The 17,087-nt window shown below is 34.5% G+C and overlaps 1 protein-coding gene and 1 non-coding gene across 9 annotated transcripts in view; both read right to left on the reverse strand.

Moving 5' to 3' along the window:
* Positions 1–17,087, reverse strand: part of GRIK2 (glutamate ionotropic receptor kainate type subunit 2) — a 577,367-nt gene that overhangs the window by 37,956 nt on the left and 522,324 nt on the right. The gene's annotated exons all lie outside the window — the stretch shown is intronic.
* Positions 14,846–14,952, reverse strand: LOC118971329 (U6 spliceosomal RNA). Its single transcript, XR_005059734.2, has one exon. It is a non-coding gene; the product is annotated as a U6 spliceosomal RNA (small nuclear RNA).

Here is a 17,087-nt window from a genome sequence, read left to right on the forward strand (position 1 = left end):
ACACACACACACACACACACACACCCTTAACATTCGAAACTCTTAGTAAAGTTTCTCACTTTAAGAGTTTCTTGTCATTCTCACTTTAAGTCAGCACCTTCTCTAGAGTTTCTAAACTTTATTGGGGAATGATGCAAACCTCATCAAAATATTTTAAGGGCGATGATATGTGTGTGTGTGTGTGTATATAGATAGCTGTAAACTTACATACATTAAAATATACACAAAATGGATGTTTTGTTTTTACATAGTATATAAATGGCCTCATTTTGGTCCTACAGAGTAGGGTAGAAGAGATAAACAGTTTTAATAACATCTCCCACCAGATGGACAATAATAATCAGAATAATCAGAATTTAATATGTCTAAATAATTGCATTCATGATTATATGAATCCTTAAACTAAGGCACATTTTAATTAGAAGATCTGTACTCTAACCTAGGGGCCTAAACGTGTCCTTTTCTCCAGCTGGTGTCTACTGTGCTTGCATATCTGTGTGACTCACAGATAGCTATGTTGTATATTACATGTTCCTTATTTTTATTGTATCTGTTCAGTTCTTATCTCCATCTGCTATGAGATAAACTTCATGAAGACAGAAGTTTTTGTGTTGTGTTTTGTTCATTCTTATAACTCTTATACATAGAACAGTGTCTGGCATGATAGTAGGTGCCAGCAGAGATTTACTGAATAAATGAAACAAAAAATAAACTATGAATAAATGCATACAATAGAATAATTTCTGATGTGCCAGAATTTAGGTGATAGGGATTAGTATCAGCTCCAGCTTTACCAAGGTAGGGGATTATTTGATGAGCAATTTCATCTATCTAGAACTCAGTTTACTTATTTGCAGAATAAATGGGTGAAGCCATATGAATGCTAAGATATCTTTTATCAGAGATAGTCTATATAACTACACATATTTAGAAGAATATCTAAGCACACTTTTTTCTTTCATATTCTGTGTGGGTCTAATTTAATAAGGAAAAGAATACCACTGATCTAGTTAAATCAAAGCATAAAGCAAGTCATCTCATTTGTACTACATCAAGAATTTTTAAGTTCTATTTTAATTTTTGTATGAATGAAGAATACTACAGTGCATTTCACATTCCACATATCTAAAGAAGGAGAGGTGGGACTTGGGTCCTCTGTTCCTCTCCCAGTTCTAGGTCATCACTGTCCCACCCCCTTTTGAAAGCAAATCGTGGTATAAAGCCCTGATCTAGTAAGACTTCTGCCATATCCTCTTACTCCCTCATTCCCTTAACTACAGTCTTCTGTTCATTGTCTGGATATACCCATCATTCTTAGAATTTTTTAATACCATTTGTTTCTATCAGTGATCAACTAGTAAATATTTAACAATTGGGTCCCTAGACGAGAAGACAGGCCTGGATATGTGGTGTTTCCTGGTTTTTATGGTTTACATATTCCCATTATTACCATTTTATTATGGATGCCATATCAACCGAAGTATACAATTCTTGAAAATTTAACTCTTGCAAGTCAGTGCAAGCCAGCTCCAAGACACCACTGTTTCTTCCCAAAAATCTTGAGCGACTTTCCAGTTGTTCAACAATCATTCCCAATGATTTTCTTTTTATGCCTCAGCCACCCAAATCCATGGTCATATAATGTTGTTTTGACTAACCCCTGAATTTTCTTTACTTTCAAAATCAATGACTCAAATGTCCTACTCCATGACTGTAAGCCCTTTTTTTCCTAGTTGGTTTACTCAGTTTCTGCTCTGGTCAAATTTTCCCCTTTCCTTGGTACCTCACATTCCGTTCATTAGCTCCTTCTATCTCTTTATAATCCCCTTTGTTCAGGTGACCTGCATGACCCATCATTTCAAAATTAATTCTTGCTGACATCCCAAACTCATAACCCCTCCCTCTTTCCTTCGGGCCACCTATTCAACCCCCAACAGTGAATAAAGCCAACAATCCATTTCCTCTAAATCTATATCTTAATCTTCTAAATCTTAGATGTTTGACAACATTTAAGCATGCATGTCTTTTTTTATCTTAACTTCCCCTTTCTCCATCCAGTAAGCATACTTTCTCTTTCCTCCCCTTTAAAACAGAATTCATCAGAGTTGCCTTCATTATTTCATCCCCCAGTTTCCAAAATGGCCCTCTGTCCACTCCAATCTTACAGCCACACCTTTTGTTGAAATACATTTGGCTTAACATACCAGTGACCATCATATTTTTTTATTTAAATAGTTTTTTTGTCCCCAGATACCTGACTGTCCTCTGACACACTATGCTCTTCACTATTCTGCGTTCCTGACGCGCTCCCCTAAGAACTCTCTTCACGTCCACTGGTGCCCCTTTCAGTCTGTTCTCTACACCGAGCCGCACTGAGCTTCCTAAATCTCCCCCTTGGCGATGTCAGCCCACGTACTAGGTTCTCTGCTGCTCTCTATTACTCCTACGATAAAACACAGGCTACACAGCTCTGACAGGGAGAGCTAGTTGTCTGCATATTTTCTCCTTATTCCTTTCTAGCAAGCCTCTTTCTGACAGAAAATACATTTCCTATCCTCCTGTTCATTGCAAGGCAGACATGTGACCCAATTTTGTCTGGTGATTTATCAGAAAATACTAACGGAGCTTCTGATGAACTCTTCTAACAGGGCATATTGAGCAGACCTGTGCCCCCCTGCACTAATTCTGTGTCCTCCTAGTACACTGTGGCCAATCTTTGCCCATTTTCATTCTGCATTCTATTTAGTGGTTATTTGGTAATGACTCAACCAAAATTAAGTCATAAAGACTCAAGTCACGAAGACTTCATTGTTCCTGGCCCCTCCTGAGTCCTGACATCCAGTTGTACCTCTGTACCTAGGGCAGGCAGTGACAGAAAGGCCCGCAATAAATATTTGAAAGAATGAATGGAGCGCGCTAATGAAGTGACAATCAGCTATGAAAAGCCACGTTATTATCAAAAATATTACAGCAGTGAGGGTGTATCCTAAGGAAAATTCAATAAAACATTTTTATCACTTCTAAAAAGTATTAACTGTATATAAAATTATTAGGAATAGCTGAAGGAAATTTCAAAAATGACAAAAATTTATTAAATCTCATTTTCATGCAGATAAATTTTAAAAATAGCTAATTAACATTAACATTAGAATCCATTAAGGAAGACAGGTCAATATTGCTACTGACAGTATAAAAAACAGATATTCTTAACTGCTTCTCTTGAAACTATTTTTAACTGAGAACTTTTGTGCAAAATGCTATGCTAAGAATTTTAAGAACACAATGCTATTTAAATCATCATATCCCTGTGAGATAGGTTTTGTGATACCCATCACAAGACAAGAAAAGTGTGATTAGGGTAGTTAAATGTCTAATCCAAGGTTTAAGGTAGATTCTTAATTTACATGCTAAAGCAAGTTGGTGTGAGTTACAACAGTAAGCACAATTTTGCTGAAATTTCTCTTCTGTAACTAGTTTAGTATTATTTAAGGCAGTGATTTAGAGACAAGCCAAAATATACCTCCCAAAATAACTACTATAAGATGAAGTAAAACTGATGCAAAACAACAGATTAAATAATATGCTTAAAAAGTTTATTATTCTTAAAGAGAATAACATATATCGAAACCCAAACAATACAAAAAAATCTAATAGTAATGCCAAACGAAAAAAACACAACAGAATTATCTGCATGTGCAACTGAGTTGAAGAGTTTTCAAGAACCTCCTTTAAAGTTAATTCCAAAAATGATACTTCCAAGTATGTGTTAAGTGATTCCTAAATAAAGATAAATGTAATCTTTAGAGAGTGGTAAGAATAGTCTGGGTGTGCGGTAGGATGACATCATATTCAACTCCCACTGCATCCCCTGAGCAGGCTTACACCCACTGGAGAATACAAGAATAGTATCTCAAGAAGCTAGAGGCTAAACTGACCCAATCTCAGCCCATACAAGCGAGTATCCACCATTAGCCGCACGGGGTTTCCTACAGGCAGCAGTGCCAACAAGAAGACGTGAAGCAAGATAGATACCCAGTTACAGGGTTTCTTGCTTTACCCTGTCATCCACTTAAGCAGTGGGAGAAACAACCTGCATGTATTCTATTCTTAATTTTAACTAAAATTGCCTTCCTCATGACTTTATCCTTTGTTTTGACACAAACCTCTTCTAGAAACTTCTCTCCTGCCTATACTTTTGAGTGGAGATAGCTAGGTCATATGTGACTATATCTCTAATTAGTATTCACTTCCTATCATCCAATAATTATTATTTGGTAAAGTATAGACTTTTAAGTTGGCTTTTTATATTCTGTCTTCACCATACTGGCAATAAATTTTCTTTCCTCTTCTATGTAAGTATTCAAGCATGCAAGTACCCCGCTATTCTTTTTTTTTACTACTCCCCATCTCTGAATTGAGAGGCCCATATCTGGGTGGCTACAGGTCTGATTCCATTTCATTTCCGCTTGCAAAGGCTTAAGCTTTACGTTTTGTTCAGTAGGTTCCATCATAGGAATTCCCAAGCCAGACCTCTTTCTCCAGAGATGCTGTCACTTAAGAACAGCCGATCAAAACAAACTCCCATCAGGGACCTGTGTGTTTTCCAAATTCGTCCAAACTTGAACTCTATGTGATCACAGATAATCTTTTATGTAATCCATAGAAACTTTAACTCCTTTTCCAGATGGAATACCCACATTTTTAGAATAGAGTATGGAAGTATAAGGTGCAATAACATACAAATAAGCAAAACCAACCCAGGCTTCAAAAATATTCAGAAAATATGTATGTGCATGTTTGCATATATCCCTATTTAATCACTTGATACAAATTTTTGAATGCGGAATAACTACTTAATTGAAAAATCTGTCTTTCCTCTAATTCATTTAACAAAATACATAAAGCTTTCTATCATGCCTTATGGACTTTATTTTGAAATGTTACCTGGTTTAGTGAATATAAGATTTGTCAAATTCTAACAAAAAGACCAATTTAAAAGTAAAAGTAAAAGAAATTTCACTCTAAAATCTAGAGAGAAGAATTATTCTTAACAATGCCAATGAACTGAAAAAAGTAATATGCTTGGATGAATATCTAAATCTAACTATACTTATAAAAAACAATATACTTCTCTGACATACGTATAGCCATAGCTTTTATCTTTAAATGTGTTAGCATCAGCCTGTCCATATTGTGTTTGAAACAAATGAAGAAAGGTACAATCTACTATTTAAAGCACACACTGTCACAAAATGAATTTTTTAAAATTCAAAATTCATTTCAGATTGATTGAAGTTTCAAGGGCACTTTAAAGAAATTATAAGCATAATTCAACCTTCCTAATTCATAGGCATGGGAGCTCAGCTGTGACTAAAAATGCATTAAATTAGGTATGTATGAATTTAGTTAAATGAAAGAAAATTCAACTGAAAATATGGTGAAAATGAAAAACTTAAAGCCAGCTTAGGAATATGAATAAAAATACCAACAAATACCTAAAAAGACAAAACAGTAAAATTCTAGGTCATCACCTCTACTATCCTTAATGGGTATTAAAATTCTATTAAAAATATCAGGTAACAAATTTCTAGCTAAAAGCTAATGAATAGCATTAGGGAAAATTGCATTATAAGTAATATGAAAATTATCTGAGAAGGAACTAAAATTCTGCAAATGTAGCACAGATGGACTTTTTATCTGTTATGCTTACATAATTATTCATCCTGTGGAGACTATAATTTTACCTGTTTAATTAACATCAGAGAAACTAAAAATGAAGGACTGGTTTATTCTCAGTATTTATATTGATAATTTGTACTGATATATAAGTGATAATTCAGTATTCATTTTTTCATTTAAGAATTTTATGAGAACAAAATACTTGTCTACTCTCATACTCGGTCACCAGGGAGATAATAACAATTACAATATTTAATTCTATAATGCAACATTATTTGAACTTTTACTGTTTAGTTATCCACTTTTATCAGTCAGATTATTCCATCCTGGGTAAGAAGGCAAAAAAAAAAAAAAGGAAATGTCTTCCTTAAAGATCATTATTCCTTTCACTAGAATGTATTTGTTACATTCTCTACTTCTGGGTGTGACCAGGACTGTACCCACAGAGCACATAATTCTGAATAAAGAGAAAATGAAAGGATAATTTATTTTTATATGGATATTTTCAAATCAAAACATCAAATCAACAAATGATTGTTGCACTTTCAAAACAATCACCTAATTTTACACATATTTCCATTTTTTAAGTTGCTTTTTGGAATTGCCTCAGATGTTATAGTCTTTTGAATATCCTTATTATTTACAATTTTAACAGTATAAGGATAGGTTTTCTTTTTAAAAATAGATCAAAGCATTTGGAGTAAAACAAAGCAACTTTAAGCCATGCACTATTTTTGTTGTTACTGTTCTAAAAACAGAGATAATTATAAAGTAAAGGAGCTGGTTTTCTTGCATTTGTGTGTATGCATATCCTAAAAACTGTTCTAAAATGCAAGCTCTAAGAATTTCTCAGCAGTCACAACCTAATGGCAGCATCCTAAGGAGTTTCCTTAGGTATTCATTCCTGTACACAATCTACAGTATATGTACACAGTGTACATATACAAAATACAAAATACATATACATATATAAAAGATACTCTGTCAAGGAGGCATCAAACCAGATGGTGAAGACAAGTTTGGAGGTGGAAGTTTGACCGACATCAGCCCAAAATTTGGCTGATATCTTTTCTGTGTTGATAAGAGTAAGCAAAACTACTAGCACAACCAGCTAATGTGCCTGAGCAAATGCTACTAACAACATACTTAAATTGATATACTGGAGTGTTTTTATTAAATATTTTTATTTATATAGCAGAAAAATATGTTCATAAAAAATAGATCTACCTATAGTCTCTTCAATTATTGTATGATTAACAGGATGCTAAATTGGACGTTTTTCTTGAGGAACCAAGAAAAAATTGACATAAAACACCAGGTATAGCGTGAAACAGACAGTAATGACACCATTTCATTGTAGATGGAGAAGCTATTAGGTGATCGATCCACCAGCGAATATAAAAAGATAATGAGAAAGATTAAGACCAGACACCTTAAGGACAATTGTTTAAGAGGGAGACGTGCTCTGGCTGTGATTCCCAGCACTGTTATGCCCTCATTTGGGTAGTGGGGTGTATTGGAACTCACCTCATGATCCCTTGTTGGTTGAGAGACAACAACTAGAAGAGACTGACCCAAACCCCCTGCATCTATTGACCTAGAGAACTGGTGTCCCTGCCAGAGTTAGGAAAGCTGAAGAGTGAATGCTCACTGATGGGAAGGGACAGCATCCATTTCCGGGGTGACCCAAAGGCATTTGGAGCCCCAGGATGAAACATGGGCGTCTCTGAGCAAGGATGCTAGTCTAGGGCCAGTGTGACAGTAAGTTTGCCCAAGAGGGCAGTTGCCATGGGAAGAGGCAGCTGGCATTCCAGTCAGCACAGATCCGGCATTGCCTAGGTCAGTGTCACAGCTGCTTCCCCAGAATCCTGTGCTTCTTTCTAAGCGAGTTGCCGGTGTTGAGGAATAGTGCCTTTGCTGAGGGGGAGTTTCTGGTGCCATCATCCATCAAAAAGATACTATGTCAAGGAGGCATCAAACCAGATGGTAAAGACAAGTTTAGAGGTGGAGGTTTGACTGACTTCAGCCCAAAATTTTGGCTGATTAACATCTTTTCCAGTTTGATAAGAGTAAGCAGAACTGCTAGCGTGACCAGCTATCTGCGTGAGCAAATGCTACTAACAACATATTTATTTAAATGAAGTCAAGGCAAATTTTAAAGTGTTTTTTAAAGTTTAGGCACATAGCAAACTGACAACATAATACTGAACTACTTCTTGCAATGCTTTCATAGGAAAAAAAAGTTTGAAAATGTATTGCAAACAAAAGAAAATGCCATTTGAATGCCTCATAGGGTATTTTTTAAGTGCTGCTTAAAAATATTACCTACAGTTGCCTACAGAAATCAAATTGCATTATTACTAAAATAATTAAAAATAATTGTCTTCAAAATCTTTCTTAGCAACATTACAAAAGTTTGATTAAATTCTCATAAAGCTGTAGTTATTTATTGCACTCAAACTAGGGAAGCAAATACATGCACAAGTGCCTGGCTCTCAAATTTCATGATTTCCAAAGTCTTCTCACTAATGATGTGTCGTCGTGTTCCCTTAGGAGACTGCCTGCAACTATTTAACTAGGTGTCCTAGATAGAGATGATTCTCTACCTTAAATAGTATGCAGAATTCTTCAGTGTGCCCGGGTAGCCAGTACATAGCAGACATCAGACGATTATACAGAAGAAGTTGAGGGAAGTCAAGTCAAGGACAGGATGATACATGTAGGTAAGAGGATGCTCATTAATTGAATAAAGGAACTGAGGATATCAAAGACATAAACTCTCTCACATAAAATGTTTTAAATAGTGACCTGGAAGTCGTTGTCTTCCATTCGAAGCCCTTGTCAGTCCATAACCTCCCTTTACTGTAGTCACTTGGGGAAAGAGAAGTTTCTCCTCTTTAACAGTATCTATTGAAGGCATTTCACAGAGAGTGACATGCAGATAAATAAAGAAACTTATCTTTAAAAAAAATCACATTGATCTAAATTTAGTAAGCTTGGAACCAGCAATAGTGTAGAATTGTAGAACTGGAGATGCACACAATCTCTTAAATAATTGCAAGCAGACCCCAAATAAACTTGGAGTTGATAAAAAAGCCATGCCAGAAATAACCATTTCAAAAAGATAAGACATTGTTCAAAATGGGACAAACAAAAATAAGTCCATGGGACTGAACTACACAATGAAAAAGTAAGTTTTATTACTTGAGTCAGCCAATTCTTTTTCATTTTTTTCTGTTCAGGGAATAATAATATCTACATGATCATGAAATACTCAAAAAACATGTAATAAATGCTTTGCTACACATGTTTCAAAATAACTGGCTGGGCTAATTTATTTCCATTAATTTAAATGATAATCTTTTGTGAGGTTAATTTTAAATAACTTGATCTAAACCTGCTCTTCTGTAACTTGCATTAGTAAAGAATTAGTTCTGATATAGTCATTATGTGTATGTATATATGCACATGCATGTTTACATTACTTATTATATATAAATATTACATATAACACAATACCTTATAATAACGCCATGTTGTTAATTTTTTCCCAAATATGTAGAGTATAATAAATAGTGATGGTTCTGGCCATACATGTTTATAGGAACCTACTCTTTTTCAAACTCCTGAAGCACTCACTTTCGTAAGATTCACCATGTTGTACAAGGAATAACCCAGGTTCCTTAGGACATTTTGAATTGATAAATAAAATCATTTTGAATAGATAAATACCCTTAGAAAACATTTCCTAATTGGAAAAGCCAAAAGTAAAACCTTAGATGAGTCACCTAATATTGATGTTTCTCATGTTTTAGAGGCAGAACTATTTCTAATTTTCCGATCTCCGCACTTCCAGAGGGTTTATGGGTGACGCGCCACCACGCCAGTGAGTCTTCGCTGCTGCTCGTTTCTGTCGACCTCCTGCTGCCTGCGTGCATGGAAACACTTTCTACTCTTCAATCACGGAAACCTGTCATTGCTTGTTTTGTCGCCCGATGACCCTGCCTCCCCTCTTACTAAAGCCATTCAAGTCAGTGTCCCCCAATTCCTTATGCCTGCTTTGCATACTACCAGAACTATTCCCTCCTGTATGCACCCTTCTGAATGTTGCTTAGTCCAGGGTTCTTCTGCCTCTCTAAGTCTTCACTCCAAAAATATATGTTCCTCCTCCACATCTCTTCATCTCTACCTTTCAAATGACTCCTTCTTATTTGTACACTGAGCCTTTTAAGTCACAGACCAGTCAGTGGCTTTCTCACATTCCACGCCATGTTTTCTTGACATGTGTCCTATTCTCTCTGGCATCACATGACACTTTACTTTCCTGGTTTTGCCCTTCTGATCTGCTTTAAGTTGCTCTTTCCCTTTTTCCTGTTTTCCTATGTTTTAAAATTTGATTTCTCTAAAGGTCTACCATTGATTTTTCCTCTCAACTTCACCTTTGGTGAAACATTTAGCTTAAGAATTTGAACATTAGTATGTTAATGGAATTGTTTTTCGCAACTTAGTCTCTCCTAGAAGGCAAGAAAACATGTCTAATAATTTATTTAACATCACCATCTACTGTAATTGCAGCCTCTTAAACTTGAACTGGGTCATATATCCTTCCCCAAAGAACATCTTGTTTTCCCAACTTGCATTTTTATCAATGGTGTTACCCCCTTTTTCACGTTCCTCTGTCACTATCGGCTAGAAACAAAATTGTGGATTCATGTAATTCAATACAGTTGAATTTTAATATTTAATGTTTTATGTAAGTTGTTTCATGCTATTTCTGTGAGAAAAATAAAGAATGTGGTACACTTTCTGCCTCCATGCAGCTTGGATGTTAGTAGTAGGGTCAAAACAAGAATACAAATGTTAATGATGCAAAGTAGAATACGTAGAGCCACAAAGTGAAGGTGGAAGGAAAAAGAGCATTCCGACAGTCTGCAAACCCTGTTTCTTTCCCTGATTTATTCTTCAAATGTTACTTTATTTCAGGACTTTATTACTTCTCACTCAAACTCATACCATGAATTCTTAAATCAATCTAGTTTCCTACAATTCTTCTCCCTTTCATTTACTTTCTGTATTGAAATCCTAATCCCCCAAGACTTCAAAATATGACCACATGTGGAAATAGTTGCCTGGACACAGGTGATGAAGTTAAAATGAGGCCCTTAAGGTGGATCCTCATCCAACCAGACTGGTGTTCTTAGAAGAGGGAATCTGAACACAGGGAGAGGCCCCAGGGCCACGGGCACAGAAGGAAGGCCATGCACAGGAGGAGAGGAACTAAAAAGGAAAGCTTCAGGTGGGACCAATCCTGCCAGCATCTCAATCCGGGATTTCAGCCTCCAGTGATTGTATGAAAATACTCTTCCGTTGTGTAAATTACCCGGTCGGTGGTAGTTTACTGTAGCAACCCTAACAAACTAATAAAATTGATTAAGACAGGAAATATATTTTAATTTAATTTAAGCTTTGGTTAAGTCAGTTTACTAGACAAAGTGTCATTGCAAACAGGAATCCAATAGAAAACTTAATGCACTAAGAAGTGTCTAATATATCAATGTTAAAGCTTATCTATCTGAAAAGATTGGGTCAGTGAAGAGAATTATGTCATTGAGTTATGCATAAGACTGAGTAACTTATGACATGCAGAAAAAAAGGAAGACTGATCATATTTAATGCAAATATGAAAAAAGAAGATTGGATCTGGTAAATAATAAAATCTGATAGTTGAAATGATATATAAAATAAATATATAGCTATCCCTAAAGAAAGCTAACATGATTATAACTTGTCCAGAACATTGTTGAACTAAAAATGAGGGGGGTGGGCAGGAAATAGGGAAATAAAAACAAAATTTCAATATATAGTTAAAAGGATAATATAGTAAGCAGATTAATAGAGCTTTGAGAATCCAAAACAGTATAAAAATTTAAAAGTCTACTTCTAGTTACACTGTGTAGAAAGTCTTAATATTTCCAAGAAGGAAATCAAGTCAATTGAAAGTTACAAGTATTGTAGGTTGATGGGTCTTCACAGCAGCAACCTGAGATCTGAGAAGCCAAAGGACTAATAATATTAAATACCTGGCAGAAGGAAATTTGGTATATAAGGACACTCTTTGCTAACACATTGGAACAATGTATATTTACCCTAAGAACTAGAGAAAGAAGAGCAAATGAAACCAACAGTAAGCAGAGAAGGAAAATAATATAGATCAGAGTCAAAATCAGTGAACTAGAAAACAGAAAACAGCAGAGAAAATCAATGAAATAATAAAACAGCCTAAGTAAATCTGTATCTATGAAAAAAAAAAAGAATTTATCACTTAAAAACCTGTTCACAAAGAAATCTCTACGCCTAGGTAACTTCATTAGTGAATTCTACCAAATATTTGAGAATTAATAACAATTCTAAATGAATTGTTCAAAAAATTGAAGATATAATACTCCTAACTTACCCTATGGGGTCATTATTCTGATACCAGAACCAGAGAAGATATGAGAAGAAAACTGCAGACCAGTATGTCTCATGAATATATGTATACAAAAGTCCTTTAGAACATTTTAGCATACAGAATCTAATAATACATTATATTATATTAATTATTATATTATATTATATTATGTTATGTTATGTTATGTTACGTTACGTTACGTTATGCTATGTTATGTTATGTTATGTTATGCTATGTTATGTTACGTTACATTAGATTATAATCTTATAAAGACCATGTTGGGTTTGTCCCAAGAATGGAAGTTTGCTTTTACAATATGTATATCTCATTAGATGCAAAATTGTCATTCGGGGAAATCCAACTGCCAATTCTGATTTTAAAAAGAAAATTTCAGTAAACTAGCAAAGAGGGGGCAAATCCTCAACGTGATAAATGGCTTGCTTCTACAGAACCCTGAAGCCAATACCATACTTGATAGAATACTGAATGCTTGCCCCTAAGTTCAGGAACAAGAAAGAGATGTCTACCTTCATTACTCCTGCTGAACATTTTAGTGGAGAGTTCAGCCAATGAAGGAAGGCACAAAAAATTACACTCTTCTGGATTGGAGAGGATGGAATAAAACTGTATGTACAGACCATTTGATTATCTATGTAGAGAATTCTATGGACTCTACAAAAAATATATGCAAACTAGTAAGTGAGTTGAGTAAATGTCTCAGGGTACAGGAACACTATAAAGTAGTAATTTATGTTTCTACATGCTAACAATGCAAAATAGATAGTTTTTTAAAATATCATTTAAAAGAGTATCAAAATTATGAAGCACTTAAGGATCATTTTGACAAAATTTATGTAAGATCTAGATATCAGAACTAAAAACCGTTGCTGAGAGAAATTAAACAAAGCATTAACAAATGGAGAAATATACTGCATTGATCATAAGTCTCAATTTTTAAGACATCAATTCCCTCCTCCCACCAACCGAATGATTTATAGATTCAATGCAATCCCAATAAAATTTTCAGTTGGTATTTTTGTAGAATCTGACATGCTGCTTCTAAAATTCATATAGAAATGTAAGGACGTAGAATAGTCAAAAGTTTTAAGAAAGAACAAAGTCAGAGACTATTCCACCTGACATCAAGACTTATTATAAACCTACAGAGATCAGCAGGTTTGGCATAAACAAATAAATAGAACAGACTGGAGAGTACAGAAAAAGATGTAATATACACAGACAATTGATTTTCAGACGAGGTGCAAAAGAGATTTAGAAAAAGATAGTGTTTTTCAATAAATGGTCATGAAATAACTGAATGTTCATATGCAAAATTGAATTTTAAAAAAACCATTGTTCCCTGCCTTACACAACACAATCCAAAAAAAACCAAGATAATTCACTAAAAGTAAGCACTTCTGCTTTGAGCACCACTTTTAAGAAGATTAAAAAGACAATCATGGAGTAGGAGAAAACATGGATTGATCTCACAATAATTATGCAGAATAAAAGAAGAGTAAGAGCACATATTCTCCATTACATTTATATAAAATTCTAGAAAAATGCAAATTAATCTGTATCAAAAGAAAACGAATCAGTAGTTGCCTGGAGTTAGGAATGATCTAGAGGAGAAGTTGAGAGAACAGAATACCAAGGGGTATAAGAAAGCTTTTCGGGTAATAAATAGGTAAGTTCACTGTCGATAGTGGTATTGCCTCATGGGTGTATTTGTATGTTGAAAATAACCAGTTTACAGGCTAAACGTGTCGTTTGTTGTATGCTGATTTTAGCTCAAAAGAGCAGACTTTTTTTAGTCCTTCAGTAAACTTTCTATGGTACATTAGTTAAAAATAAGTTGGGGGAAATATACAAAAAGAACAACGAAATGTAATTAATACTTCAGGAACAGAATAGATGACACAGAGATAGTAAAAGACAGATGATGATTATGATGGAAACATACAGATTAGTGACAGATGATAGATATAGAGACAAACAGATAATTTGATACATGGTATCAGTGGCACCACAAATCCATCAGGAAAGACTGTATGAAGATGACTATTGAAGAACAGTTCGTGAGAGCAGGAAATTGAAGAGATGGAGCTTCTATACTAGCAGAATGGCAGCATGTAACAGACACATACTATGTAAACTTTTGTAGAAATAGAAACAATTACTTAATAATCATGCTGAGTGAAAAAAGGATACATGGAAATTTAAAATATAAAAATTTAAAACATACATTTAAAAAATCATATATTCTTTAGGATATAGCCACAAAGGTAAGCTTTTTACACATTAGAAGGTCTTCTTATGGGAAGAATGAAAAGGAAGGGGGTCTTCAGGCTTCATGGGGCTGAGAGGGTAACAAAATGAAATTTCAAAAAATACTTTTGAAATATTAATATAACTAGGGCCTTGCAAAGGCTAATAATAGTGTTAACTGAGGATAGAGATTAGTGGAACTAACCACGCATCTTATAAGAGAAACAAAGACAAACTGAACTATTTCTTATCCCAGTGTAGCTTTCCTTTAAAATTTTTGCTTTTTACATAAATAAAAGAATGGAATTCCTAATGATGTTAGCAAGTTATAAACCTATCTATAACATAGCATGGAAAAGAGCACAATTGACCATGCTTAGTATTCTTTAATGGAGCTCAAATATAAGCAAACAGAAATATATCTAAAAGTCATGTTCTTTCGTTTTTTTAAATGTGGAACGCTTCACGAATTTGCGTGTCATCCTTGCGCAGGGGCCATGCTTATCTTCTCTGTATCGTTCCAATTTTAGTATATGTGCTGCCAAAGCGAGCACTAAAAGTGATGATTTTAACAGTTAAATCCAAGGCTTAAAATAATTCAAGATATATGAAACACTGAGAAATTCTACCATTGGAAACACACATCAAATAGTCCAATGGTGGAGGAAACGGAGTTTCTAAGTAGTGTTTCAATGTAACAAATCCACGGCCAAGCCTTGGTGAGGAAGCGTAAGGGACACAGATCTGGAGGGAGCAGATCCCAGCAGCCATAAGAACACTAAGGCCAACTAAAAAACTCTGTCCCCTGTGCCTACTGAAGCAAGGGCATTGTGATGAGGGCATAAGCAGATGCAAATTACCGTGCCTGATATTCAGCAATGATAACCTCTTTCTTGTTACTGGTGAGGCTCCATTGTATATTGGCAATTACAAAAAATAACATTGTCAACTTAACACTCGAAGCAAATAAAAATAGCTGTGTGCATATTCTGCACATGAAAGTTGCCCTGGGGAAAGATTTTAGTGGAAACAGTATTTTTGGCTATATACAAAAAGTTAATAATCAGACCGTAATTACTAAATACAGCAAGAGAAAAACCTGATGGTAGCATGGGTGAAAGACTATTTGTCACCATTTGAAATAATCTCTGCCTCACCCACTTCATTGTCCAGTTTTTTCCCCTCAAATTATAATGACCTTTCTTGGTAAAAAATCCAACGAATTAATAATCAGGGAATAAGATCAAATATAAAATACTTGTTACCAAACTGTTCACTACCTCTATTACGCTGGAATTTGGACTTCAGCACAGTGAAATATTTAGAATAATTTTAGCAACACAAGTAATTAAATATTATTATGGTATTACATATAGTAGAATCTCCAATAATAGTTGAAGGAATGAAAACTGAAAACAAATTAATTCTAACAGCTCACTGTAAATTTTCAGTCCAATTATATTCAGGGATGTTACAAGGACCCTATAGTTCATATGTTTTCCTTGAAAATATCTCCAGTTTTGAATACTACAAACATACCTAAATAGATGTATACATTTTAAGCCAAAATAGTCATCTGGATGAAATAAAAAGAATAATCATATTAGTGTCTTGTTTTAACCCTAGACTTATTTAAATTATTTTGTGAATAGACATGCCCAGAGATTTTTCATTTCTTTCTATAATAAGATTGTCAGAAGCAATTTTCTCTAGGTTCTTGCAAGGGTTATGTGCCCTTCACACACACACACAGATGGACACACACACACACACTCCTTTCAATTCTCACTTATCCACACTATATACACACCCTGGGCTTGATAATGTGAACAAATCTGAACGTCTGTCAAATCACTTCACATTTGGAAACAGACTTTAAATGACCGGTTTTGCAAAGATATTGAGGAACATTAGAGCAGTCTGCCATTTGCTGTAGAAAATAATAATGATGACTTACTAAACAAAATTGATTTTTGAAGTGGAACAAAAGAGCCAAGGTCATTAATATTGAGAGCTCATTTCTGAAAAGAAATATATGAACTACAAAAGAAAATAAGGATCTTTCAAAATACATTCAGTTTTCACACCACCAGTTTTAAAGCTATTAGGTCAAAGAAAACTGAAAAAATGTTAGTTGGGTAGTTATTAGTTTATATCGAGACCACAGCCTAATACCCATTTTGACTTCTGTTCTCCTCATCAGACTTGTATTCTGATTAATTTTGAAACAGCGTCTCTCAAGTCATTCAATCTGACTCAACTGTTACAAAGTAAGTGACTCAATTTCTACATCCTGTCTGCTGGCTGGCTGGCTTGTCAAACTTGACTATTTTGGATCTACCATAGGCGGCCCATTTTCATATATGGTGACATCTTAAAATTATTTAGACAGCATTAAGAGGTACTCATAAATAATTCAGTTTTCAAATAATGGATAAAATAATAAGTATCTATGTCAGATAGTTATAAATACTAATATGGTGAGTTTTCTATTCTATGAGTCTTCTAAAGAAGATTATTACATCATTAATGGTCAGAAGCTAGTAAGATCTAATCAACATTGACATCAAAATAACATTTTTGGTACAGTCTGTTTCTGATTGTCTTCTTATTTCTCACTTTGAGCTGTAATGGTGTCTTTATATTTTATAATTTATTCATACTATTGAGAGTGAAAGAGAGCACAATT

The sequence above is a fragment of the Manis javanica genome, chromosome 13 (assembly GCF_040802235.1).
Source record: "Manis javanica isolate MJ-LG chromosome 13, MJ_LKY, whole genome shotgun sequence".
Classification (NCBI taxonomy): domain Eukaryota; kingdom Metazoa; phylum Chordata; class Mammalia; order Pholidota; family Manidae; genus Manis; species Manis javanica.